Source organism: Barbus barbus (assembly GCF_936440315.1).
Source record: "Barbus barbus genome assembly, chromosome: 42".
NCBI lineage: Eukaryota > Metazoa > Chordata > Actinopteri > Cypriniformes > Cyprinidae > Barbus > Barbus barbus.
The window spans coordinates 3007724-3034317 of record NC_136720.1 but is presented as its reverse complement, the minus strand read 5'-3'; positions in this window follow the sequence as shown (position 1 = coordinate 3034317).

Below are 26594 nucleotides of genomic sequence, written 5' to 3'. Positions count from 1 at the left end.
AATCCCGATCCACTTGATTGGCTCTATCACACTCTCCTCTCCACCTGTAGCTGGTGTGTGGTGAGCGCACTGGCGCCGTTGTACTGTGGCTGCCGTCGCATCATCCAAGTGGATGCTGCACACTAGTGGTGGTTGAGGAGAGACCGCCTCACATGATTGTAAAGCGCTTTGGGTGTACGGCAATACACAATAAATGCGCTATATAAATGCATCATTCATTCATACGACAACATTGTCAAAACGATCCCGTTCACACAGATCCATGAATCACAATACTATAGACTGAACAAGTAATACAATATGCACGTGATGTATGTTTGCATGCAAGTGAATTGTAGTTTACAGTCTGTATGGTTTTCAATAATGCACTTTGAACCCTGATTTCAAAACTTTAAAGGGATACTTCACCCAAAAATAAAAATTCTGTCATCATTTATTCACCCTCGAGTTGTTCCAAACGTGAATACTTTTCTTTGTTCTGCTGAACTCTTAAGGAAGATATTTTAAAGAATGTTTGTAACCAAATAATGCTCGTGCACTATTGACATCCATAGTATGAAAAATATACCATGGAAGTGAATGGTGCCCGGAAACCACTTGGTTAAAAACATTCTTCAAAATATCTTCTTTTTTGTTCAGCAGAAGGGTGATTCTCTGAATTGGGTGCCTTTTGGGTCATACCTTTTTTTTTTTATATACCTTAAATAGTTATATTTCTGATAATTTCATGTGATAGTGGATTAGTCAAACCTTTAAGAAAATACATTTTCCCACCTCAGGCATGAAATTCTAATCGATATCGAGTGTTTTTTCTTACTGAAAGTTGTTTTGGAGTTCAACCCCGTCACAGACCACTTGGACCCTGTTTAAATATGATTTAAAAAGATTTTCAAGTAAATTTTTGTAGAAGCTTTTCAATGAGATGTCCCTTGTTTGATATCATTTATTGCATGTAGAATTTTATTTTTAAATACTCACCATTTGAATACCAAATCAGGTCATGAAAACTGCATCTAACATTGGTCTTCATATCTTATCACAAAATATGCATTAACATTAGGATTTAATTAGGTTTTCATATTTTTTCCGACTGTCCTGTAAATTCTGCACACAGCAAAACAAACATTGACCTAATTTGTCTTCTTATCACGAAAATATTAATAAAAACGGTCAAATAACAGGGTTGAACTCTGCATAACGGGGTTGAAAATGATAACAGGGTTGAAGTGATGATCATTATTTCAATATAGTATGGATTTCTTACCTGTAAAATTAATGATATCACATTCAATAACATTTTATTTTATAAAAGTTGGCAAAAACAAACAAACATTTTAGTAAGTATTTAACATTAAATCAAAAGCATTAAGAATTAATTAATCACTAACATCAATCGATCTTTCCATTTGGAAATATTGAACATAAAATACCATAATTGATTATTTCTGACAGTTCACATTACAATACAACAAGTCTACAATTGAGTAATCTACTAAGAAGTGTCAAACTTTCAACCCTGTCACAACGATTCAACCCTGTTATAATAAAAAATGTGACGGGGTTGAATGTGACGGGGTTGAAGTTTTTGGCTAACAGTAGCTAAAACAGTTAGCTTAGCTAAGACAGTAGCACCACATGGCATTTAGGACATCATAAAATTTTAATGTTTTGCAAAACTATTATTTAATTCTTCTTAAACCGTTGTTTACTATCATTTAGTCATATAACAGAGTTGAAATGTTGAGCCTGACAATCTTAATCTGACAGTGAAAAACATGAAATATAGGTAAGAAAAGATACTGGCAAGTGCCTTTCTTTGCAGCATGTTCTTCAAGAGACTTGTGTGATGTCACTGCCTGGATGTGATGCCACAGGGACTGATCCATTATTTTTATAGGGGGGTAAATAGTATGGCGTGACGGGGTTGAAAACAAACTGGAGGACGTGTATAAATATTGCAATTTCATATATAATTAATGCATTTTTATATATATATGTATATTTTAGTTTAAGTAGACCAACATATGATTATATTAGCAGCAACATTTTGGTATAAATTGCACTTTTTATTTGTTTGATATTCAATGAAAATGTAATGATGGTTAGTGAGGACATGCAAACATGCTTGTTGTCTACTACTTAGGCAACCCATTATATTTAAATTAAAATAAAATAAAAGCAATTGTGTTGCATTATAATGCAAAGGCACCTGGTTCTATTAATTGAGAGCGTTAAAATGCATTTTGTGATTTCCTTCAATTGAAAATCTTTGAGGTAAGTTTGGGGGACTTGAAGGGCACCCAATTCAGAGAATCACCCAGAAGCGAGAAATTCATACAGGATTAGAACAACTTGAGGGTAAGTTAATGAAGACAGAATTTTCATTTTTGGGTGAACTATCCCTTTAAGGCCTCTTTAAAATGCTGATATTGTGTAAATGCACGGCCAAAATGCATACGTTTTCAGTATTTTGTTGAAAAGGGTGTTGGTGTTTTTAAAGCATTAGCCCTCATTTTCAACTCTGAAAGTCCCTATATGAACACCCAGGTTCAGTCATGTGACAATGTGTGCATTTTTGTTGCCATGGAAACATTTCCAACATGGTGGCCTGTCTGGTTAGCACATGTTGCAGCAATTTTTAAAGGCTTCAACCCATGCAACAATTCTAATGGTTTAATACCAGTTAACCTGATTTTAATACATTTCTTGAACAAATAGATATAAAACAAGTTACGTAGATATTGTGGTGTCTCATATGTCACATCGGCTGTTAACCTTAAAACAGTAGGCTTGGTGGAATTTTGATGTGACGTATTTGTCACATTAAGAAAAATGGTAATGAGCTGCTCAACTAATTTAGCTAATTAATTATTTTAGTGTTGTATATTTTCTGCTGCTTATTTCAAAGCATATTTTAACAAATATAAACAAAAATAATGTGAAACTAATTACATTGTTAAAGTATTTTGAAACTATTTATCTCATATGTTGGTCCTATTTTAAGGTTATTTTATCTTTTTTGTAGTGAGAATAGCATGAATAGATTCATGAATAGGACACTCTTAGACTTTACTTTATTGTCATTGTAACAGAGTTCCAATGAAATTATCAGTGGCGCAATCCAGTCTGCAGCATATAATTAAAATCAATAATCAAATACAATAAAATAACAAATGTATTTATTTAAAAAAATAAAGAAATCCGAAAGTCTAATGACAGTATTCACGGACAGCATTAAGAGAAGCTACTGCTCTTGGATAGAAGCTATTTCTTTGTCTGTTAGCATGAGATTGTATTGTCCGATACCGTCTCCCAGAATGAAGAAGGTCAAACAGAGGATATCCAGGGTAAGTAACATCTCTGATAATATTCCTCGCTTTCCTCTGTAGCCTGATGGTGTAGACTTCATCCAGACTTCGAAATCAATCCAATCAAGGTGGTGTCATCCACGAATTGAATTATAGTATTTGAGGAATGGATAGGAAAACAGTCGCTTGTGAACAGGGAGTTGAGAGCTGTTATAAGTGGTCTATTTGGTCTTTTATATAAAGGAGAAATTGGTCTGGGTTCTTATGGATTAATGATCATAAGTTCTACAAGAGTTAGGTTTAAAGTGTTTACAAGACAAAATTTTCAAATAAAAACAAAAAAACTTTTGGATGTTGAACTTTTGGAAATTTTTAAGTTTACAAACTACAGAAATACAAAATAGTGGAAACCCTGACGTCACGCGCATGTATTAGGAGTTCAGTCTACAGGCGCATAGTGTTTTTTTGCCATTGCCATCTACTGGCCTACAGTACATCATACAGCGTTTTTAGTTTTCATGGATCCGTGTGAACAGGGATAGTTTTGACAATATTGTCATCTGTACGTGAAACTTAAAAAAAAAAATGCAAAGAAAAAGTGTTCCACTTGTTGTCGTGTTGAATACACCTTAATTTCCTATTGATTTCCAAATGTCCCGATTCATTTTCATCAATTTAATGCTTACATTTTAGGCCGGATGAACATGAAAGAGGAAAGACCAGACCTGAATGAAGTGGAGGAGAAGCATCAGCATCAGAAAGTTCATGATGCCACTGGAGAAAAATCAGTGAGTTGCTCCAAAACTGAAAACAGTTGCTCGCATTCAAAGAAAAGTCAAATGGCCTTTCAGCTGCTCTCAGTGTGGAAACACATTCACACGCAAAGAAACTCTTAAGATTCACATGTTAATTCATACTGGAACAAACTCTTTCAGCTGCTCTCAGTCAGTGTTAATTTCGTTGACGAAGACGGTGACAAAAAATATGCGTCAACAAACCTTTTTTCTGTGACTAAGACACGTTGAGGAGCTAAAACTAATATCTGATGATAAAAACTATGACGAAATTTATGCCACATCTTCGTTAACAAGACGAGACGGGACTAAAATGTTATTTGAGGACTACCGGACGTTCAAAATACATCCTATAGGCTAAGTTAACTGTCTTGTACTTTCAAAATGTGTGTCTCTGTCATTGGATAAGGTGCGTTTGCATGGCAGCCGCAGTGGACGGATAGGCTACCAAAACGCGAACTAGCGATCTGAAACAATGGCCTCAGCACCCGAAGGGTTAGGGAGTGGGTGACCAGACGTCCCGTTTTTCCCGGGAGTCAAAATTCATTGTCGATTAACTTAAAGTTAGTGAAGGTGCGATAGGCGGAAACGCGCTGATAGAAGTGCTCTCTCTCGCGCACGCTCCACTTCTTCAGTTCTCATACAGCACGCGATCAGTTCTCAGCGCTCAAATACACACACAGCAGTCCACATGTCTCTCATGTAGAGTATCTCACGGAAATACAGTCCGTTATGGTTTAAGTGAGCTTAAACAGGTGGGTGAAAACTGAATGTACAGTCAGGTCCATAAATATTGGGACATCGACACAATTCTAAACTTTTTGGCTCTATACACCACCACAATGGATTTCAAATGAAACGAACAAGATGTGCTTTAACTGCAGACTGTCAGCTTTAATTTGAGGGTATTTACATCCAAATCAGGTGAACGGTGTAGGAATTACAACAGTTTGCATATGTGCCTCCCACTTGTTAAGGGACCAAAAGTAATGGGACAATTGGCTTCTCGGCTGTTCCATGGCCAGGTGTGTGTTATTCCCTCATTATCCCAATTACAATGAGCAGATAAAAGGTCCAGAGTTCATTTCAAGTGTGCTATTTGCATTTGGAATCTGTTGCTGTCAACTGTCAAGATGAGATCCAAAGAGCTGTCACTATCAGTGAAGCAAGCCATCATTAGGCTGAAAAAACAAAACAAACCCATCAGAGAGATAGAAAAAACATTAGGCGTGGCCAAAACAACTGTTTGGAACATTCTTAAAAAGAAGGAACGCACCGGTGAGCTCAGCAACACCAAAAGACCCGGAAGACCACGGAAAACATCTGTGTGGATGACCGAAGAATTCTTTCCCTGGTGAAGAAAACACCCTTCACAACAGTTGGCCAGATCAACAACATCTCCAGGAGGTAGGTGTATGTGTGTCAAAGTCAACAATCAAGAGAAGACTTCACCAGAGTGAATACAGAGGGTTCACCACAAGATGTAAACCATTGGTGAGCCTCAAAAACAAGAAGGCCAGATTAGAGTTTGCCAAACAACATCTAAAAAAGCCTTCACAGTTCTGGAACAACATCCTATGGACAGATGAGACCAAGATCAACTTGTACCAGAGTGATGGGAAGAGAAGAGTATGGAGAAGGAAAGGAACTGCTCATGATCCTAAGCATACTACCTCATTAGTGAAGCATGGTGGTGGTGTCATGGCGTGGGCATGTATGGCTGCCAGTGGAACTGGTTCTCTTGTATTTATTGATGATGTGACTGCTGACAAAAGCAGCAGGATGAATTCTGAAGTGTTTCGGGCAATATTATCTGCTCATATTCAGCCAAATGCTTCAGAACTCACTGGACGGCGCTTCACAGTGCAGATGGACAATGACCCAAAGCATACTGCAAAAGCAACCAAAGAGTTTTTGAAGGGAAACAAGTGGACTGTTATGCAATGGCCAAGTCAATCACCTGACCTGAATCCGATTGAGCATGCATTTCACTTGCTGAAGACAAAACTGAAGGGAAAATGCCCCAAGAACATGCAGGAACTGAAGACGGTTGCAGTAGAGGCCTGGCAGAGCATCACCAGGGATGAAACCCAGCGTCTGGTGATGTCTATGCGTTCCAGACTTCAGGCTGTAATTGACTGCAAAGGATTTGCAACCAAGTATTAAAAAGTGAAAGTTTGATTTATGATTATTATTCTGTCCCATTACTTTTGGTCCCTTAACAAGTGGGAGGCACATATGCAAACTGTTGTAATTCCTACACCGTTCACCTGATTTGGATGTAAATACCCTCAAATTAAAGCTGACAGTCTGCAGTTAAAGCACATCTTTTTTGTTTGTTTCATTTCGTTTGTTTCATTTGAAATCCATTGTGGTGGTGTGTAGAGCCAAAAATGTTAGAATTGTGTCGACGTCCCAATATTTATGGACCTAACTGTATGTCAGTAGGCTATTACATACATACCTTCCGTCTTAAATGGACAGCATTCCTATATTAAATAAATGTATACTTGTTAAGTAAACCTACTGTATCTGAAAAATTTGTTTAATTTATATCTCTACAAAAAAAATAAAAATTTATTCCAGTTTTTCCAAATTCAATCCTTGATTCAAATTTCTCATAACTAAGCTTAATTGATTTGGTCTAAAGAGAGAAGTATTGATGACTATTTTTGTTAGAATACTACATATAAAATAGCTACCAAAATAAATGTTGGTAACTGCAGTTTGACTAAAAGTAATGACTAAAAGTTGACAAAAATGCAATGATTTTTCGTCGACTAAAACTAGACTAAAACTATGAAAGACTCAAATGACTAAAATGTGACTAAGACTATTAAGCATTTTCGTCTCAAGATAAAGACTAAGACTAAATCAAAAATGCCTGCCCAAATTAACACTGCTCTCAGTGTGGAAAGAGTTTCACGCAGAAAAAACAACTTAATGTGCATATGCTAATTCACACTTCAAAAACACAATTAACTTGTCCTCAGTGTGGAAAGCTGACCTGCAAGAAAGTGGGATGAACTGCAATGCCAGTAATGTAAGATCCCCAAGACAGCGCGCCAGGGGCACAGATGGACCACTGATTGTCATGGCTGTGTCAAACAGCATGTAACCCTATACCCCCCATCCCCCAAACCAGTTGTTTATGAGACCATGCAAGTGCCTTGGTGGATGAGCGGGGTAAAATCTCCCAGCAAGACCTGACAAATCTGGTGCAGTCCAGGAAGATGAGATGCACTGTAGTTGAACTTAAAAACTGTAAAAGAGATCCAACTGGATTTCCATCTTTGCGCATCGATAAGCTTGGAGTCGAGCATTGGTGGTTCAGTGGTAGAATTCTCGCCTCCCACGCGGGAGACCCGGGTCCGATTCCCGGCCAATGCAGCAGCTGCGTTCTTTTACGTCATGCGTCTGTTTCTTTAAAAACGGCATCTGTGTTTGCAACCATGCGCACCTCTGTACATTTGTGTAAGCATTGGTGGTTCAGTGGTAGAATTCTCGCCTGCCACGCGGGAGACCCGGGTCCGATTCCCGGCCAATGCAGCAGCTGAGTTCTTTTACGTCATGCGTCTGTTTCTTTAAAAACGGCATCTGTGTTTGCAATCATGCGCAACTCTGTACATTTGTGTAAGCATTGGTGGTTCAGTGGTAGAATTCTCGCCTGCCACGCGGGAGACCCGGGTCCGATTCCCGGCCAATGCAGCAGCTGAGTTCTTTTAAGTCATGCGTCTGCTTCTTTAAAAACGGCATCTGTGTTTGCAACCATGCGCAACTCTGTACATTTGTGTAAGCATTAGTGGTTCAGTGGTAGAATTCTCGCCTGCCACGCGGGAGAACCGGGTCTGATTCCCGGCCAATGCAGCAGCTGATTTCTTTTACGTCATGCGTCTGGTTCTTTAAAAACGGCATCTGTGTTTGCAACCATGCGCACCTCTGTACATTTGTGTAAGCATTGGTGGTTCAGTGGTAGAATTCTCGCCTGCCACGCGGGAGACCCGGGTCCGATTCCCGGCCAATGCAAGAACACCCTACTTTTAAGCAAGCTGCGTTCTTTTACGTCATGCGTCTGTTTCTTTAAAAACGGCATCTGTGTTTGCAACCATGCGCACCTCTGTACATTTGTGTAAGCATTGGTGATTCAGTGGTAGAATTCTCGCCTGCCACGCGGGAGACCCGGGTCCGATTCCCGGCCAATGCAGCAGCTGAGTTGTTTTACGTCATGCGTCTGTTTCTTTAAAAACGGCATCTGTATTTGCCACCATGCGCACCTCTGTACATTTGTGTAAGCATTGGTGGTTCAGTGGTAGAATTCTCACCTGCCAAGCGGGGGACAAGGGTCCGATTCCCGGCCAATGCAACAGCTGAGTTCTTTTACGTCATGCGTCTGGTTCTTTAAAAACGGCATCCCGGTTTGCAACCATGCGCACCTCTGTACATGTGTATAAGCATTGGTGGTTCAGTGGTAGAATTCTCGCCTGCCACGCGGGAGACCCGGGTCCGATTCCCGGCCAATGCAACAGCTGCTGTCTTTTACGTCATGCGTCTGTTTCTCTAAAAACGGCATCTGTGTTTGCAACCATGCGCACCTCTATACATTTGTGTAAGCATTGGTGGTTCAGTGGTAGAATTCTCGCCTGCCACGTGGGAGACCCGGGTCCGATTCCCGGCCAATGCAACAACTGCTGTCTTTTACGTCATGCGTCTGTTTCTCTAAAAACGGCATCTGTGTTTGCAACCATGCGCACCTCTGTACATCTGTGTAAGCATTGGTGGTTCAGTGGTAGAATTTTTGCCTCCCACGCGCCTCCTCATTTCCAACCTTGCACATCTTGTTGAGGCTTTTGAGCATATCCGATATATACCGTACATATCTAAACTTAGCCAATAAAGTGCGTTTTCCAGGATGCTGCATTTTACAGATAATTAAGCGAAGCACAATGCTTTTCTATGCTTGTTCAATAAACTACAAGCAATTACTGCTCATGCACTTCTGAAAAAATCCTGAAGGCAATAACCCTTTACAGGCGGCAGGCAAGAAAGGTCAGTATTAAAATAACTAATGACAGTGCTGACCTGTCTGTTGTCTCTGAAAAACACCAGAGGAAATATGTACAGGGTTACTGCTGACCTGCAAGAAAGTGGGATGAACTGCAATGCCAGTAATGTAAGATCCCCAAGACAGCGCGCCAGGGGCACAGATGGACCACTGATTGTCATGGCTGTGTCAAACAGCATGTAACCCTATGCCCCCCATCCCCCAAACCAGTTGTTTATGAGACCATGCAAGTGCCTTGGTGGATGAGCGGGGTAAAATCTCCCAGCAAGACCTGACAAATCTGGTGCAGTCCAGGAAGATGAGATGCACTGTAGTTGAACTTAAAAACTGTAAAAGAGATCCAACTGGTTTTCCATCTTTGCGCATCGATAAGCTTGGAGTCGAGCATTGGTGGTTCAGTGGTAGAATTCTCGCCTCCCACGCGGGAGACCCGGGTCCGATTCCCGGCCAATGCAGCAGCTGCGTTCTTTTACGTCATGCGTCTGTTTCTTTAAAAACGGCATCTGTGTTTGCAACCATGCGCACCTCTGTACATTTGTGTAAGCATTGGTGGTTCAGTGGTAGAATTCTCGCCTGCCACGCGGGAGACCCGGGTCTGATTCCCGGCCAATGCAGCAGCTGAGTTCTTTTACGTCATGCGTCTGTTTCTTTAAAAACGGCATCTGTGTTTGCAACCATGCGCAACTCTGTAAATTTGTGTAAGCATTGGTGGTTCAGTGGTAGAATTCTCGCCTGCCACGCGGGAGACCCGGGTCCGATTCCCGGCCAATGCAGCAGCTGAGTTCTTTTACGTCATGCGTCTGTTTCTTTAAAAACGGCATCTGTGTTTGCAACCATGCGCACCTCTGTAAGTTTGTGTAAGCATTGGTGGTTCAGTGGTAGAATTTTTGTTAAGTAGTTGAACTTAAAAACTGTAAAAGAGATCCAACTGGTTTTCCATCTTTGCGCATCGATAAGCTTGGAGTCGAGCATTGGTGGTTCAGTGGTAGAATTCTGGCCTCCCACGCGGGAGACCAGGGTCCGATTCCCGGCCAATGCAACTGCTGCTGTCATGCGTCTGTTTCTCTAAAAACGGCATCTGTGTTTGCAACCATGCGTACATCTGTGTAAGCATTGGTGGTTCAGTGGTAGAATTCTCGCCTGCCACGCGGGAGACCAGGGTCCGATTCCCGGCCAATGCAACAGCTGCTGTCATGCGTCTGTTTCTCTAAAAACGGCATCTGTGTTTGCAACCATGCGTACATCTGTGTAAGCATTGGTGGTTCAGTGGTAGAATTTTTGCCTCCCACGCGCCTCCTCATTTCCAACCTTGCACATCTTGTTGAGGCTTTTGAGCATATCCGATATATACCGTACATATCTAAACTTAGCCAATAAAGTGCGTTTTCCAGGATGCTGCATTTTACAGATAATTAAGCGAAGCACAATGCTTTTCTATGCTTGTTCAATAAACTACAAGCAATACATAATTCTCCCTGTATTATATCGCTCTTCACTTCTCTCCAGTCCAGCGGGTGGCGCTAAAAAACATACGATTCTTTGACAAACACCATTAAACCTCAGAGGAAGAAGTTCAGTTTCACCATGCTCTTTGTTGTTTTGTTGTGATGCTGGTTTAATACAAACTGTTGTTGCTGTAAATAGAGACATACAGTTTTTGAATCAGGTCAGTAAGTACCTGTAATATTCTGATCCTCACAGTCGTGACTACGTGTTGAAGCAGGAATATCTGGAGGAGTATCATCTGAACTGAGATCTGCCGAGAATATGGTGTTTGTTAAAGAAGAGAGTGAGGAGAACATGATTAAACCAGAACCCAAACACGAGGAACCAGAAACCCGGAGAATAAAACACGAGGAACCAGAAACCTGGAGAATCAATCACGAGGAACCAGAAACCTGGAGAATAAAACACGAGGAACCAGAAACCTGTACAATAAAACACGAGGAACCAGAAACATGTACAATAAAACAGGAGGAACCAGAAACCTGGAGAATAAAACACGAGGAACCAGAAACCTGGAGAATAAAACAGGAGGAACCAGAAACCTGGAGAATAAAACACGAGGAACCAGAAACCTGGAGAATAAAACACGAGGAACCAGAAACCTGGAGAATAAAACACGAGGAACCAGAAACCTGGAGAATAAAACAGGAGGAACCACCTTTCAAAGGTCTTAAAAATGCGATGATTTATTTTATTTTCACTCGTTGTTTTTTTAGAATCGTAAAACTGTTGAACTCAGAGCCTGTGAGACACATCAGATTCACATTGTTTTTACATTAGTGTAATCTCAAACATTTTTTGTGGGCAAAGGTTTACCTGTTTTCATGCTGTTTTCAGCTTCAAAATAAATTATGTACATTTATGACACTACTTTGTGTTATATTACCATGGCACAAAAAAAGGTAATATGACGTTTTATCTCTCTTGTCTGCCTTTTTCTTTCACTGTTGGACCAAATGGTAATGGAAAAATTACATTTGCTAAGGTCTCTCATATACATCCATTTACCCTGCTATAGTTTACTTCATCTCAGAAATGTGAAAAGGTCCATTATCCATTTGTATATTTCATATATCAAGCAGTTTTTCCAGTTATTTTTTTAAATACATTTTTTGGGGTAAGGTTTTGAAAATGGTATTAAAAAGTATTAAATGTGATGTTTTGATACCTGCAGATACCTTGTAGACTTCATCAGATTCAGTGGCTGTAGTTATAAAACCTGTAAAATAATGTAAATTATGTGAATAAATAAATAAATGAGGAAAGTAAATCACTTCAAAATGCAGCTGAGGGTAAAAACGTCAATGTTTTTGTATTTTTTGAAAGTTAAACATACATTCCGTCTTTCGGATGAGACGTTAAACCGAGGTCCTGACTCTCTGTGGTCACTAAAAATCCCATGGCACTTCTCGTAAAGAGTAGGGGTGTAACCCCGGTGTCCTGGCCAAATTCCCTCCACTGGCCTTTATCAGTCATGGCCTCCTAGTAATCCCGATCCACTTGATTGGCTCTATCACACTCTCCTCTCCACCTGTAGCTGGTGTGTGGTGAGCGCACTGGCGCCGTTGTACTGTGGCTGCCATCGCATCATCCAAGTGGATGCTGCACACTAGTGGTGGTTGAGGAGAGACCGCCTCACATGATTGTAAAGCGCTTTGGGTGTACGGCAATACACAATAAATGCGCTATATAAATGCATCATTCATTCATACGACAACATTGTCAAAACGATCCCGTTCACACAGATCCATGAATCACAATACTATAGACTGAACAAGTAATACAATATGCACGTGATGTATGTTTGCATGCAAGTGAATTGTAGTTTACAGTCTGTATGGTTTTCAATAATGCACTTTGAACCCTGATTTCAAAACTTTAAAGGGATACTTCACCCAAAAATAAAAATTCTGTCATCATTTATTCACCCTCGAGTTGTTCCAAACGTGAATACTTTTCTTTGTTCTGCTGAACTCTTAAGGAAGATATTTTAAAGAATGTTTGTAACCAAATAATGCTCGTGCACTATTGACATCCATAGTATGAAAAATATACCATGGAAGTGAATGGTGCCCGGAAACCACTTGGTTAAAAACATTCTTCAAAATATCTTCTTTTTTGTTCAGCAGAAGGGTGATTCTCTGAATTGGGTGCCTTTTGGGTCATACCTTTTTTTTTTTATATACCTTAAATAGTTATATTTCTGATAATTTCATGTGATAGTGGATTAGTCAAACCTTTAAGAAAATACATTTTCCCACCTCAGGCATGAAATTCTAATCGATATCGAGTGTTTTTTCTTACTGAAAGTTGTTTTGGAGTTCAACCCCGTCACAGACCACTTGGACCCTGTTTAAATATGATTTAAAAAGATTTTCAAGTAAATTTTTGTAGAAGCTTTTCAATGAGATGTCCCTTGTTTGATATCATTTATTGCATGTAGAATTTTATTTTTAAATACTCACCATTTGAATACCAAATCAGGTCATGAAAACTGCATCTAACATTGGTCTTCATATCTTATCACAAAATATGCATTAACATTAGGATTTAATTAGGTTTTCATATTTTTTCCGACTGTCCTGTAAATTCTGCACACAGCAAAACAAACATTGACCTAATTTGTCTTCTTATCACGAAAATATTAATAAAAACGGTCAAATAACAGGGTTGAACTCTGCATAACGGGGTTGAAAATGATAACAGGGTTGAAGTGATGATCATTATTTCAATATAGTATGGATTTCTTACCTGTAAAATTAATGATATCACATTCAATAACATTTTATTTTATAAAAGTTGGCAAAAACAAACAAACATTTTAGTAAGTATTTAACATTAAATCAAAAGCATTAAGAATTAATTAATCACTAACATCAATCGATCTTTCCATTTGGAAATATTGAACATAAAATACCATAATTGATTATTTCTGACAGTTCACATTACAATACAACAAGTCTACAATTGAGTAATCTACTAAGAAGTGTCAAACTTTCAACCCTGTCACAACGATTCAACCCTGTTATAATAAAAAATGTGACGGGGTTGAATGTGACGGGGTTGAAGTTTTTGGCTAACAGTAGCTAAAACAGTTAGCTTAGCTAAGACAGTAGCACCACATGGCATTTAGGACATCATAAAATTTTAATGTTTTGCAAAACTATTATTTAATTCTTCTTAAACCGTTGTTTACTATCATTTAGTCATATAACAGAGTTGAAATGTTGAGCCTGACAATCTTAATCTGACAGTGAAAAACATGAAATATAGGTAAGAAAAGATACTGGCAAGTGCCTTTCTTTGCAGCATGTTCTTCAAGAGACTTGTGTGATGTCACTGCCTGGATGTGATGCCACAGGGACTGATCCATTATTTTTATAGGGGGGTAAATAGTATGGCGTGACGGGGTTGAAAACAAACTGGAGGACGTGTATAAATATTGCAATTTCATATATAATTAATGCATTTTTATATATATATGTATATTTTAGTTTAAGTAGACCAACATATGATTATATTAGCAGCAACATTTTGGTATAAATTGCACTTTTTATTTGTTTGATATTCAATGAAAATGTAATGATGGTTAGTGAGGACATGCAAACATGCTTGTTGTCTACTACTTAGGCAACCCATTATATTTAAATTAAAATAAAAAAAAAGCAATTGTGTTGCATTATAATGCAAAGGCACCTGGTTCTATTAATTGAGAGCGTTAAAATGCATTTTGTGATTTCCTTCAATTGAAAATCTTTGAGGTAAGTTTGGGGGACTTGAAGGGCACCCAATTCAGAGAATCACCCAGAAGCGAGAAATTCATACAGGATTAGAACAACTTGAGGGTAAGTTAATGAAGACAGAATTTTCATTTTTGGGTGAACTATCCCTTTAAGGCCTCTTTAAAATGCTGATATTGTGTAAATGCACGGCCAAAATGCATACGTTTTCAGTATTTTGTTGAAAAGGGTGTTGGTGTTTTTAAAGCATTAGCCCTCATTTTCAACTCTGAAAGTCCCTATATGAACACCCAGGTTCAGTCATGTGACAATGTGTGCATTTTTGTTGCCATGGAAACATTTCCAACATGGTGGCCTGTCTGGTTAGCACATGTTGCAGCAATTTTTAAAGGCTTCAACCCATGCAACAATTCTAATGGTTTAATACCAGTTAACCTGATTTTAATACATTTCTTGAACAAATAGATATAAAACAAGTTACGTAGATATTGTGGTGTCTCATATGTCACATCGGCTGTTAACCTTAAAACAGTAGGCTTGGTGGAATTTTGATGTGACGTATTTGTCACATTAAGAAAAATGGTAATGAGCTGCTCAACTAATTTAGCTAATTAATTATTTTAGTGTTGTATATTTTCTGCTGCTTATTTCAAAGCATATTTTAACAAATATAAACAAAAATAATGTGAAACTAATTACATTGTTAAAGTATTTTGAAACTATTTATCTCATATGTTGGTCCTATTTTAAGGTTATTTTATCTTTTTTGTAGTGAGAATAGCATGAATAGATTCATGAATAGGACACTCTTAGACTTTACTTTATTGTCATTGTAACAGAGTTCCAATGAAATTATCAGTGGCGCAATCCAGTCTGCAGCATATAATTAAAATCAATAATCAAATACAATAAAATAACAAATGTATTTATTTAAAAAAATAAAGAAATCCGAAAGTCTAATGACAGTATTCACGGACAGCATTAAGAGAAGCTACTGCTCTTGGATAGAAGCTATTTCTTTGTCTGTTAGCATGAGATTGTATTGTCCGATACCGTCTCCCAGAATGAAGAAGGTCAAACAGAGGATATCCAGGGTAAGTAACATCTCTGATAATATTCCTCGCTTTCCTCTGTAGCCTGATGGTGTAGACTTCATCCAGACTTCGAAATCAATCCAATCAAGGTGGTGTCATCCACGAATTGAATTATAGTATTTGAGGAATGGATAGGAAAACAGTCGCTTGTGAACAGGGAGTTGAGAGCTGTTATAAGTGGTCTATTTGGTCTTTTATATAAAGGAGAAATTGGTCTGGGTTCTTATGGATTAATGATCATAAGTTCTACAAGAGTTAGGTTTAAAGTGTTTACAAGACAAAATTTTCAAATAAAAACAAAAAAACTTTTGGATGTTGAACTTTTGGAAATTTTTAAGTTTACAAACTACAGAAATACAAAATAGTGGAAACCCTGACGTCACGCGCATGTATTAGGAGTTCAGTCTACAGGCGCATAGTGTTTTTTTGCCATTGCCATCTACTGGCCTACAGTACATCATACAGCGTTTTTAGTTTTCATGGATCCGTGTGAACAGGGATAGTTTTGACAATATTGTCATCTGTACGTGAAACTTAAAAAAAAAAATGCAAAGAAAAAGTGTTCCACTTGTTGTCGTGTTGAATACACCTTAATTTCCTATTGATTTCCAAATGTCCCGATTCATTTTCATCAATTTAATGCTTACATTTTAGGCCGGATGAACATGAAAGAGGAAAGACCAGACCTGAATGAAGTGGAGGAGAAGCATCAGCATCAGAAAGTTCATGATGCCACTGGAGAAAAATCAGTGAGTTGCTCCAAAACTGAAAACAGTTGCTCGCATTCAAAGAAAAGTCAAATGGCCTTTCAGCTGCTCTCAGTGTGGAAACACATTCACACGCAAAGAAACTCTTAAGATTCACATGTTAATTCATACTGGAACAAACTCTTTCAGCTGCTCTCAGTCAGTGTTAATTTCGTTGACGAAGACGGTGACAAAAAATATGCGTCAACAAACCTTTTTTCTGTGACTAAGACACGTTGAGGAGCTAAAACTAATATCTGATGATAAAAACTATGACGAAATTTATGCCACATCTTCGTTAACAAGACGAGACGGGACTAAAATGTTATTTGAGGACTACCGGACGTTCAAAATACATCCTATAGGCTAAGTTAACTGTCTTGTACTTTCAAAATGTGTGTCTCTGTCATTGGATAAGGTGCGTTTGCATGGCAGCCGCAGTGGACGGATAGGCTACCAAAACGCGAACTAGCGATCTGAAACAATGGCCTCAGCACCCGAAGGGTTAGGGAGTGGGTGACCAGACGTCCCGTTTTTCCCGGGAGTCAAAATTCATTGTCGATTAACTTAAAGTTAGTGAAGGTGCGATAGGCGGAAACGCGCTGATAGAAGTGCTCTCTCTCGCGCACGCTCCACTTCTTCAGTTCTCATACAGCACGCGATCAGTTCTCAGCGCTCAAATACACACACAGCAGTCCACATGTCTCTCATGTAGAGTATCTCACGGAAATACAGTCCGTTATGGTTTAAGTGAGCTTAAACAGGTGGGTGAAAACTGAATGTACAGTCAGGTCCATAAATATTGGGACATCGACACAATTCTAAACTTTTTGGCTCTATACACCACCACAATGGATTTCAAATGAAACGAACAAGATGTGCTTTAACTGCAGACTGTCAGCTTTAATTTGAGGGTATTTACATCCAAATCAGGTGAACGGTGTAGGAATTACAACAGTTTGCATATGTGCCTCCCACTTGTTAAGGGACCAAAAGTAATGGGACAATTGGCTTCTCGGCTGTTCCATGGCCAGGTGTGTGTTATTCCCTCATTATCCCAATTACAATGAGCAGATAAAAGGTCCAGAGTTCATTTCAAGTGTGCTATTTGCATTTGGAATCTGTTGCTGTCAACTGTCAAGATGAGATCCAAAGAGCTGTCACTATCAGTGAAGCAAGCCATCATTAGGCTGAAAAAACAAAACAAACCCATCAGAGAGATAGAAAAAACATTAGGCGTGGCCAAAACAACTGTTTGGAACATTCTTAAAAAGAAGGAACGCACCGGTGAGCTCAGCAACACCAAAAGACCCGGAAGACCACGGAAAACATCTGTGTGGATGACCGAAGAATTCTTTCCCTGGTGAAGAAAACACCCTTCACAACAGTTGGCCAGATCAACAACATCTCCAGGAGGTAGGTGTATGTGTGTCAAAGTCAACAATCAAGAGAAGACTTCACCAGAGTGAATACAGAGGGTTCACCACAAGATGTAAACCATTGGTGAGCCTCAAAAACAAGAAGGCCAGATTAGAGTTTGCCAAACAACATCTAAAAAAGCCTTCACAGTTCTGGAACAACATCCTATGGACAGATGAGACCAAGATCAACTTGTACCAGAGTGATGGGAAGAGAAGAGTATGGAGAAGGAAAGGAACTGCTCATGATCCTAAGCATACTACCTCATTAGTGAAGCATGGTGGTGGTGTCATGGCGTGGGCATGTATGGCTGCCAGTGGAACTGGTTCTCTTGTATTTATTGATGATGTGACTGCTGACAAAAGCAGCAGGATGAATTCTGAAGTGTTTCGGGCAATATTATCTGCTCATATTCAGCCAAATGCTTCAGAACTCACTGGACGGCGCTTCACAGTGCAGATGGACAATGACCCAAAGCATACTGCAAAAGCAACCAAAGAGTTTTTGAAGGGAAACAAGTGGACTGTTATGCAATGGCCAAGTCAATCACCTGACCTGAATCCGATTGAGCATGCATTTCACTTGCTGAAGACAAAACTGAAGGGAAAATGCCCCAAGAACATGCAGGAACTGAAGACGGTTGCAGTAGAGGCCTGGCAGAGCATCACCAGGGATGAAACCCAGCGTCTGGTGATGTCTATGCGTTCCAGACTTCAGGCTGTAATTGACTGCAAAGGATTTGCAACCAAGTATTAAAAAGTGAAAGTTTGATTTATGATTATTATTCTGTCCCATTACTTTTGGTCCCTTAACAAGTGGGAGGCACATATGCAAACTGTTGTAATTCCTACACCGTTCACCTGATTTGGATGTAAATACCCTCAAATTAAAGCTGACAGTCTGCAGTTAAAGCACATCTTTTTTGTTTGTTTCATTTCGTTTGTTTCATTTGAAATCCATTGTGGTGGTGTGTAGAGCCAAAAATGTTAGAATTGTGTCGACGTCCCAATATTTATGGACCTAACTGTATGTCAGTAGGCTATTACATACATACCTTCCGTCTTAAATGGACAGCATTCCTATATTAAATAAATGTATACTTGTTAAGTAAACCTACTGTATCTGAAAAATTTGTTTAATTTATATCTCTACAAAAAAAATAAAAATTTATTCCAGTTTTTCCAAATTCAATCCTTGATTCAAATTTCTCATAACTAAGCTTAATTGATTTGGTCTAAAGAGAGAAGTATTGATGACTATTTTTGTTAGAATACTACATATAAAATAGCTACCAAAATAAATGTTGGTAACTGCAGTTTGACTAAAAGTAATGACTAAAAGTTGACAAAAATGCAATGATTTTTCGTCGACTAAAACTAGACTAAAACTATGAAAGACTCAAATGACTAAAATGTGACTAAGACTATTAAGCATTTTCGTCTCAAGATAAAGACTAAGACTAAATCAAAAATGCCTGCCAAAATTAACACTGCTCTCAGTGTGGAAAGAGTTTCACGCAGAAAAAACAACTTAATGTGCATATGCTAATTCACACTTCAAAAACACAATTAACTTGTCCTCAGTGTGGAAAGACTTTTACGTGTAAAGGAAGCCTGAAGAATCACATGTTAATTCATGCTGGAATAAAGCCTTTCGTCTGCCCCCAGTGCGGGAAGAGTTTTCCATATAAAGGATGTCTTAAGGATCATTTGCTAGGAAACCTTGAGAGTCACATGTTAATTCATGCTGTGGAAAAAGCTTTTTACTTGATCTCAGTGTGGAAAGTGTTTCACCTGTAAACGAGGATTTAAGGGTGTTTTCACATATAGTTTGTTTTAAAGGGAACCAGCCGAAAGTGACCTCAGTCCTTTTGGTGTTCACAATGTAGTGGACTCAAAAGAGAACTCAGTTCTTTTCTTGGACCTCTTCAGCACTTAAGTGATCTCAGACCCTTTCTTGTTCACCACAAATTCATAAGAACTCCGACCCCAGTTTTCTGTGCAGCAGTAAAATGCTGCAGTCTGACCTGGAAAATTTGGAAGATGAAGTGGATGGGGAAGGGGGGAGGAAGAGCTGGCAATCCCTGATCATGTCACCGGTCAAGACATTTGCAGAGCTTTAACAACGGATTTCAGTAAAATTTAAAATTAAAAGGGGACATTATGTATAAAGTTCATTCAACTTCCCTTTTTCCTCAGAATAGATAGTATTAAATTGTTCTTTGCTACTAACTTTATATTGCTACTATATTGTTTTGTTGCTTTCATTGACACACAAGATGCGCATATAGACTGTAAAAAAACATGGACGTAGTGTCCGTGACATAACTCGTAGGTTTCTGAAGAGCATTTTTGATACTCAAAGTGCGTGGAGCCGACCGTCGTTATCTTGGCAATTTGTCACTTCTGGATAATCGAAAATGGGCAAAAAGACGGGACGTGGGTGGATCTGGTTGCTGAAGCCACGCCTACCTAGCACAACAGTGGTGACAGCAGCGGCTATCCACCTGTCACTCAATTGGCCACGCCCTTAATTATGCAGAACTTTAAGGCTTAAAATAATTTAAACAGATAAGTTATAAAAAATTAACCCCCCTCACAGTTGTCATGAAGGGCAAAATTAGCTATATAGACCAAAACCACTTTTTGTACCAGGCTGTAAACATATTTTTTTTCTGTTGTAAAGTTGGGCATTTTAACATGGGGAGTCTAAGGCCTCGTTTACACTGCAGGTCTTGATGGTCAATTCTGATTTGTTGCCTATATCTGATTTTTTTGGCTGTCCGTTTTTTGTACACGTTCTTTATGACCCATATCCGATTCACGTGTTTACACTTGCTATACCATCCGAAACAAAGCTTCCTCCCGAGAATAATGTGACCTGTGCGGTGTTAATTTTGGCAGGCATTTTTGATTTAGTCTTAGTCTTTATCTTGAGACGAAAATGCTTAATAGTCTTAGTCACATTTTAGTCATTTGAGTCTTTCATAGTTTTAGTCTAGTTTTAGTCGACGAAAAATCATTGCATTTTTGTCAACTTTTAGTCATTACTTTTAGTCAAACTGCAGTTACCAACATTTATTTTGGTAGCTATTTTATATGTAGTATTCTAACAAAAATAGTCATCAATACTTCTCTCTTTAGACCAAACCAATTAAGCTTAGTTATGAGAAATTTGAATCAAGGATTGAATTTGGAAAAACTGGAATAAATTAAATTTTTTTGGTAGAGATATAAATTCAACTTATTTTTCAGATACAGTAGGTTTACTTAACAAGTATACATTTATTTAACATCTTTTGTTGGTTAACATTTATGACAGATAATTAGGAATGCTGTCCAATTAAGACGGAAGGTATGTATGTAATAGCCTACTGACATACATTCAGTTTTCACCCACCTGTTTAAGCTCACTTAAACCATAACGGACTGTATTTCCGTGAGATACTCTACATGAGAGACATGTGGACTGCTGTGTGTGTATTTGAGCGCTGAGAACTGATCGCGTGCTGTATGAGAACTGAAGAAGTGGAGCGTGCGCGAGAGAGAGCACTTCTATCAGCACGTTTCCGCCTATCGCACCTTCACTAACTTTAAGTTAATCGACAATGAATTGTGACTCCCGGGAAAAACGGGACGTCTAGTCACCCACTCCCTAACCCTTCGGGTGCTGAGGCCATTGTTTCAGATCGCTAGTTCGCGTTTTGGTAGCCTATCCGTCCACTGCGGCTGCCATGCAAACGCACCTTATCCAATGACAGAGACCCACATTTTGAAAGTACAAGACAGTTAACTTAGCCTATAGAATGTATTTTGAATGTCCGGTAGTCCTCACATAACATTTTAGTCCCGTCTCGTCTTGTTAACGAAGATGTGGCATAAATTTAGTCATAGTTTTTATCATCAGATATTAGTTTTAGCTCGTCAACGTCTCGTCTTAGGCTACGTCCACACGAAGACGGATTTCTCCCTATCCGATCTTTTTTTTTTGCCTCAAATTCCGTAAACACGGAGTCGTCTCAGGAAATATCTGCGTCCACACGGAATCACTGAAACCGACTGAAAACGATGTAGTACACATGCCAGACCAATATGTGGCGCTGTAATTCTGCCACAGAGATACACAAAGAAACAGAGAAGAAGACTTGGACCATGTGCGTAAACCTTGCGCGCTGAATATAAACTAACACACAAAGCAGAATATTTTGCTTTAATAAAACTAATGAGCTCAGTAGGTTCTGCTGCACGAACACAGGCACGTAGTCTGACATTGTTGTTGTTGTTGTCGCTGTTATGTGTCTGATTAGGGGCGAGACGTGGGCTGATGACGTCATCGTTTCAGAAAATATACGGATTCGCCGTCCACACGAAATCATGAAAACGGCGTTTTCAAATTGATCCACCCTGGGACCCGGTTTCAAAAATGATCGGTTTCACTCTTCGAAAACGCCGGTTTCGTGTGGACGAAACGCCTATACGGTGAAAAATGTATGCGTATACAGAGAAACCCGTCTTCGTGTGGACGGGGCCTAAGTCACAGAAAAAAGTTTGTTGACGCATATTTTTCGTCATCATCTTCGTCAACGAAATTAAAACTGGACCTGTGCTGCCAAATTTGAAAATGAGTTATTTTTATTTTCATATTCTCCATTAAAAGACCTTCAAAAAAAGGACTTTTTGAAATCGGACAAAAAATTATTGCTACACCCGTTTAAAGTCGATATAGAGTCAGCAAGGTTGATTATGAGAAAGATTAAAGTTATCCTCCAGTTCTTTTCTTATTTATTACGCTACTATATTAATACTCGCAATATAGCTGTTTTTTTATTTTATCTTTCCTATTATAAATAAGAACAGATGCAAAAAAAAAAAAAACATTGTTTCTTTCAAGGCAGTTTCCTATAATGTATTACCTTTATCATTTTACATCTAAACAAAAGCATTCATATAGCCTACGAAAAACAAATTATCAAATGTAAAAATCACTTCAGTGTAAATTATCAAATGTAAAAATCACTTCAGTGTGTTCATTACAAATAAAATTATGTTTAAAACTACGAAAGCAGTTAAATGAAGTGCTACGAGTGATTCCCTCTTTTCTTTTAGGCTATTGATAGATAACATTGAGACAGATGGCCTACTGTAATGCACGAATCATATAAAGTTACTCATCAGATGTTTTTCCCCATCAGTTCCCCAAGCGTTCACTTAAGTCACAACAGATAATGTTTACGGGAATACTGTAATTCTGTGTATTTATCGAGATTGCGCGCCATCAGAAGCACCGTTATGCGCGCTCTTCAGCTGACTGACTAGTCAGTGCGAGAAGCGAGCAGAGAAAAGGTAATCCTCTCAGAAAATATACAATTAAAGATACTTTTATAGGTTTCATTACTATTTGCAGCATTGGAATCGCTAAACGAGGGCTTAATGAACTAATTTTTGTGAAAACCTCAAATTCGACTAAAATCGACATTTTTCACTTTTTTATTAAATTTTTTGCCTGTAGCTCAAAATAGCCCGTCCGCATTTACACTCATTTTGCCAGCATGGGTCCCATGTAACGTCATTAAACAACGGAGAAGTACCAAATTGTCACAATTTTAATTATATTACAGAACGCGATGCCTCAGAAAATCCGATCTGCCTGTTTACATGACATTGGCACATATCTGATTTATTTCCACATGTGAACAGAACAGATCCGATCTGTGTCACATATGAGCAAAAAATTGAATCACATTTGAAAATTTGAATCACGGAATTGGGTCACATTTAACTGACAGTTTAAAGGGGTCCTATGGGACTGACTCCCTTTTGGAGCCAGTCTCTAGCGGCCAGTCGTTGAATTGCAGTTTAAGTCATTTCCGTGTTTGTTTCAAGACCGAGACCAGGAGGTTGCCGCTTGGCACGTACACACATAGACTAAACCCACATATACCTTATATGATATATTTTAACCCACAATATCTTAGTCTGAACCTAAAGCAATCTTGACAAACTATATATCGTTTGAAATCTTAAAGACTCTAGTTTTCATATTTGGTGACTGATTTTTTTAAATATTTTACAGAGCAACTGTAATTTATTAATTTGTAAGAAGAGTACTCATCAGAGTCAGAGAGCGAGTTCTGACCTTTACTTTGAAATAGTGATACATATATAAAATCATGAAAAATCTCCGTTCATGTCAAGTGTTCAAAAGATAACATTCATTGTATTTTTTGAGAAAAAATGTCAAAGTGTTTTGACTATAAAGAAAAAACAATAGGTTCTCAATTTTTGATGCAGCGTGAACTATATCGTACGTCCAGGGTTCTTGTTGCATGTCTTTCATGTGTTTTTAGCGGTTGAATTGAAATCAAATACTGCCATACTACCCTTAATACTTCTGAATGTGATGTCTGTGTCGTAAATATTGAGAAAAGTGTGGGAAAACATGTTTCAGATCACTCAAACCATATAAGGAAATGGAGCTGCCCTAATGTGGTTAAAAAATGGGGTTTGATGGTCATCTAGTGGAAAAGCTTGGTACTACGCCCCAAACAAAATTTCACTGAAAGCTCATTTTTTGAGATATCAACCTCAAATTTGGAACACAACGTCTTCAGATTTTTTGTTTTGATTTTCTAGCAGTTTTAGAGTGAAACGTTTTGTAAAATATATATTTTATATCAAATATATTTGAATTTTTTTTCTTTCTTTTTTTCTTAAACTTAAACTTCCATAATTTTTTTGTAATATAATTTTTATAACTTTTTTCACCTCTACAATAATGTGTCAAGAGACCAACCTTAAGTCTCTGTTCCAAAGCATTCAAAATTTATAACAATTTAAGTTGGAAATGTCATTTTAAGGCCTATACTCAAAAAGTGGAATTGACAGTTAACTGGTTAAGTTCTATTTTTCGTAAATGAAAAAGCCCTTTCACACCAAAAAGTGAAATGAATAAGCCTCAGGCTGAAGGAAAAGTAAATTCACATCTGTACAGCAGAATGCAGGAGAAGAGAGTTCAACAGTCAGTCTTCAGCAATAAAAAGGAAGCACAAATGTTATTTAGCTAAAGGAATTTTTGCTTATTAGTATGATTGAATTTGATAATTGAAGCTCAGAAGCAAAGACATTGGTTAATAAAATGGAATTAAATACAAAAAGGATATTTGTGTTATTTATCATTTAATTATTGCAGATTTGCATTATATTCTGAGTTTGCATTTCACTGTTCTTTATTCATTTGGAGGAATACTGAATCTGGTTTTGTGAAAGTGAGAAGCAGTCGAACACATAAGCCCTCTGCCCGGCTTCCAGATCCAGAATTACTTGCAGCCATCTCATCCAGTGCATTTAGCACCATCCCATATTGGCTGAGAACAGCACGGATAGCAGGTGAGCGTACAGTCCACCTAGTGGGACATAAAGGCCTGATGGACAGGGCAGGCCCTTCCCCTTCAGCTGCAACAATGGCTTTAAACTTGTCTTTCAGCTTACCAGACTGCCCAAAAAATGTGCCATGGTCATGTATCCAGTCAAGTGCATTTCGCACGACACTGGAGGCTTAGCAAGCCTGTTGTGTAATTAAATTAACACAGTGTGCTCCACAATGTATATATGGCGCTAGTGGCTGTGCACCTGAGTACTTTCCAGCCATATTTGAAGCCCCATCATATGCTTGACCTCTGAGGCCAGATATTGGCAAATTCAGTCTCAACAGAACGTCCAAAATGATTCTGGCAAGGTTTTCACCTGTTGTAGAAGTTGTTTCATACAACCCTATAAAGTCTTCGTGCACCAGCAAATCAGTGTCAACATAACGTAGGCACAGCGCCTCCTGCTCAACACCAGAGATATCCCTTGTCCCATCCATAATTATCGAATACTGCAACACTGGAAGGGACCGGATCTCATCTGCAATTGTCCTGATAATCGATGAACTTGTCAAATTTATACGCTCATTTTGACAATCCCAATCTTTGCAGATAACCACCTAGTGAATGATTGATCATCTTCAGCTTTGTATTTTAAAAGCTGGTCAAGGTTACCTTGATGATGTTCATGCCCCCTAAAGGCCAATCCCTGCCTCGCCAGAAACATCTCACCCCCTATTATTTTTAACAGGCTAGCTCTGTTTTCTGCCTGCTATGTACTGACTGCACTGCTCAACTATGTAGTAACTGGCCTGTTTTCATAGGCAGCAGTTGTAACAGCAACGTTGTGACCCTCTGATTTCTCATGCATGGAACATTTTTCAAGTGCTTTTTTCCAGTTTTTAAATCCAGTACTGACAACAGCTGGGTCTATACTCTTGGCTTGTGCTGGTTTCCCTGTCTTGAAGTACTTAGAGCAATGAAAATACAGAACACCATCTGTACCCATACTAACATGCAGCCAGGGATACTTCTCATACCATGATTTTTGGAATGTCAGTGTCCGGTCTTTCATCACTTGTTTTTGCTTTAGGGTCAGGTTGATTTGGCTTTGTATATGTCATTATCCTCTCCCTCTGTGTTGTTCTGTCCCTGCTTCTTCTGTCTCTCCTTCCTCATGCTGTCTTTTTCTCTCCTGAAGATCCTCACTTGCCTGACTGAAATTGCCTGCAGGCCAGGAGGACAACATTTTAAATCTTATAATTGTAGTTAACCCTCTATACCTCTATACAATTTCACAACAATGTGAAATACAACATATTCCTGAGAATTAACGGCTAAAACTACTATTTCAAATGTCTATGAATAACTCCAAATTTTAAATTTAAGTGTTAATTACAAGTTTGTTGCAATTTATAGATTAGAAATATCTTTCAAATGATGTATTACATATTAAGAAATGTTTTTCATAGCCCATAATTTAAGAGCATAAAAAGGCATAAATATGATTTTGTAAACACGATCTATATACTCCGTACAATAAAAAACATGATTTCCTGCTA